Raw genomic sequence first — 4,154 nt, forward strand, 5'->3', positions numbered from 1 at the left:
ACACGCTGGAGGGACTACATCACCCGGCTGGCCTGGGAACGCCTCGGGGTTCCCGCGGAAGAGCTGACGGAAGTGGCTGGGGAGAGGACTGTCTGGGCTTCTTTGCTGAGGCTGCTGCCCCCGCGACCTGGACCCGGATAAGCGGAGGAGGACGACGACGAGTCACTGAACGACACCAACTCCTTTGTGCGCACGGCGAGAGAGGAGACGGAAAGACGCTGTGCTGCAGCCAGAGGAGCCACTGATGAGTTCCCTCTGAGCGGTAACTCGCTAAAAGAGTCTGAGAAGTCTGGGGCTGCTCATAAAACATTCAGGACACGACAGCTTATTCCACACTACTGAAGCTGCTCCTCTTTTTGGAACCACCGCGGAGATGCTACAGATTGATAGCTCGATTAGATTTTCCACAATTTCATCGTTCAGATCATTACTGAAACCATGAGCACCAAAGAATCATTCATTCAGATTTACTGGAATATGTCAGGAATAGTCAGAATATGTGTCTGTTCCTCAATTACCCGGCAAGTTACCCGGGCTATTAATTGAAGTTTTACGATATATAGCATGTAGAGAAAACAGAGAGCCATTTGAGTGCTGATGTGGCGCTTCACACAGTATATCACTGACATCTGTCGACCACTGAAATCTCTTTTTTAAGGTATTTTTACAACTATGACTTATTTATACTTTCAGTGATTCATAATCACATACATAGATATTTCCCTGCTGTAGTTCTGTGTATAAAAAGTGAAGCAATATTTCTTTTCCCACCTTGAACTGCTCCATAGTAACATTTTGAGTGATTACCAAGAAAGATTTCAAACTTTTTATAGATGCCTGTGTCATTATTCTTGCGTTGTGGCTTTCTGGCAGCTTTATACCTCGGCTCAGTTTACAAAATGATAAGTCAGGAAAAAAGGAGACCGTGCAGGAGGGGTGAGGACTGTTTAAAGGATGCAAGGAGGTGTAAAGTTTTAAGGTGATTCTTACTTTTGATTTCCATTTGATGGCACTTTATACTTCTAACCTACTTAAAGGAGCTATATGTAAGAAATATAAAGCAAATAGTCCTAAAATCATCCTAATATGTCACAGAGACTAAGGAATAATGTTCAGATAACATACTGATCTCACTGACAACAATAGTACAGCCAGAATATTCGCATTTAAAAAACATTTTTACGGTCCGCAAATCATGTTTATGTTATGAATTTGNTACATAGCATTGGCAGCCGGCTCCTCCTCAGCTGTATCCTGGCAGCAGCGTTAGCAGCAGAGAAGCCGGACTTGCTCGAACGGTCCGCTGGAAAACCGAAGATCAAGGACGCGGCGATGCAGCTCTGCCACGGCAGCTGCCTGTGGGCAAACAAATCAGTCTCCAGCGTCCCGCTGTCTAGCAACCTCGAATCTGTAGGGGAGGGGGGGCGGACACGACTCGCGGCAGTATTTTGAATTTGAGCGCAGTAACTGTTTTGGCCACATTCTTACATACAGCGCCTTTAATTTCAGAAGGAAACATTTACTGCACTACAATTATTTGACTACATTATCTGATCTGAGTAGCGGCTTGGTTCAAACTGGTCAAACTTTACAGTATCTCACAAATAATGAAAGATTTAAGAAGAAATCCAAAGAAAGAAAACAGACTTTTTCTTCTTTCCTCTCTCATTAATCATCTCAGGACCTTTCAGATTTATTTTGGGACCCTTCAGGAAGATCAGACCCCTAAATTGGGAGCCATTGGACTGAACCACTGAACTGTATATAAAGTAGTTTCTTGACCAGATACAAGAGTAAAATGCTGTTTACACACTGATGCATCAGTATTAATTTGTTAATGTCAAACAATAATATTGCTGCACATACTTTTAATATATTTTTGCCAAGTGACAACCTCGGGGGCTGAACAATAAAGACAACAGAGAAATGCCAAAATCTGTTGTTCTTTGAAAGGCCACTTGAGGCCGGCTCCAGAAGCCAGTCAGTCTCCACAGACACTCATGGTAAAGTGCCCAACTTACAGCAGAGATAAACATGTTTACAGCCTGCAACAAGAAAACAGTTTTGGTCTCTACAGCTAATCCTCCTTCAGACAACTGTACAGGAGGTGAATATTCATATAACTCACCAGTTTACATTTTCTTAAGGCTTAAAGTTACATATAATTAAGGGTGGGACGCTTTGAATGACAGGCTGTCTGCCGATAGTGTCCTCAGCTTCTCAGTCAGATCCAACCCTCACTCACTTCTGGCTTCAAAAAATCCCGAAGATGGTGACCGCCAAAATGCCGAACTTTAGGCTTCAGAACAGGAGTCCACAAACCAATGCTACATCCATTAATTTTACAGTCTATGATTTTTGCTGATAATAGTTCTTTACTTCTTGAGACAGGCTGAGGCAACATTTTGGCTAATCTCTGTAGACAACTATTTGCATATAAATGCAGATAAGTTAGAAAAAAGATACATTATCATCAAACGATAGCTTATGGATTTGAAGACTGTATTTCAACTAATACGTTCCACTTCTTTTGTTCACCACACAGACTGCTCACCTGCAGGCTTGTGAGCTGCTTCAAACATGACTGGTCAATACTACGCTAACTACAAACGGAAACCAGAATGCTTACAAAACCAAAATCTTGTACCCTTGCCTACAAATTTTGCATACATATACAGAAATTTGTTTATAGAGATAAGCATATTTGCTCATTATTAGTCATTATAAAGCCCATATTATTGCCTTATACAACTCCTAAGCCATTAACTAAGAGCTTCCCCTCTATGACCTCCTAATTACCTCTTATTGATAGTAAGTAAGGAAGTTGTTGTACATGGATAACTATCATAATATGATTTGCTTAGTTTGGGCCTCACAGAGTGGTAGTACAAAAAATAGTCACTCTCCCTTAACAACACCTAATAAATATGGTCTGTTCTGTAACAAAACACTAAACTACAAGTGTTCAAATTAAGTCTCTATAACTCAAAATATTGACCCACACAGGTTGCCTAAAGTTGCCTCCCCTTCACACTCAGTAAATCCATTATATCACACAACTACTGCTTAAACAGGCTCTTCTATGAATTGATGGGTTACACCTTTAAAAATGGAGGTAAGTGGGGAGAATTTTAGAACAAGGAACCTGTGTGGGTTAATAAGTGTCAATCTACTAGTGAATTAGTGATGAGCAAGATCTCACTTCAGAATGATGAACATATTCTCAGTTAAAGAGGTTTAATTTGGGGTTCCTCCTCTCAAAGACTTTTTTAAGACTAAAGTCTGAGACCATCTCACATCTAAAGACAATCTGAGTTTTTAGTCACACACTATAAAATTATACAAAGACCAGGGATCTTGCAGGGTTAATATTTGCAAGATTACAACTAGAGTCCTTTTGAGATTATTTACCATCCTGCTCCTGCTGGAAAAAATTAGGCCAAATAAGACATATCAACAATTCCTCATGTGACCACAATAACACTTAACTTTATAAACATGAGTTACAGGCATCACATGTCGACAGTACTTTTGTCAATTCGGCATCAATATAAACCATTGAGACAAACTGTATTTGTGTACAGACTTTACATTTTGGATTTTGCTGCCTCAACTCTCTACCTGCCTCCGTTGGTTAGCTGTGTTGTTTTAGTGGGAGGAGACTACGGGAATTAGAGGCAAACTGTCTCAGAAATGAAGATGACTCTCTCAAACAAGTGCCGAATTCAACACCAACTCTTGTTCAATCCACAGCTTCACCAGTTTCACCTTTCCCACAGTCCAAGAGAACGAAGACTTGTTCATGTTCTTGTGCCTCCCCAGATTCCCCTCCATGTTTACTGTCTACCCTGTTTGCTGCTTTAGATGGTTGATCCCAGATTTAAAACAACGCCGGATTTCAGAAATAAAATGAGGCAAATTCAAGGAATACAAAGAACATTAAAAATAAATTGAAGCACCATAACTGAAGCAGATTAAATGTTTGATTTTGTCGGGATGGCAAGATGTAAAAAAGACGGACTTAAGACAGCTCAGACTGAGTTTTATGACTACCTTACACCAAACGATCGAGATCACAGGAACCTGCACCAACTGAGGTAAAGCATTGGAAATTTGTTTGTGACAGTGAAATCGCTTGAGAAGTCATTTGGTGT

Source organism: Epinephelus moara, chromosome 4, assembly GCF_006386435.1.
Source record: "Epinephelus moara isolate mb chromosome 4, YSFRI_EMoa_1.0, whole genome shotgun sequence".
Lineage (NCBI taxonomy): Eukaryota > Metazoa > Chordata > Actinopteri > Perciformes > Serranidae > Epinephelus > Epinephelus moara.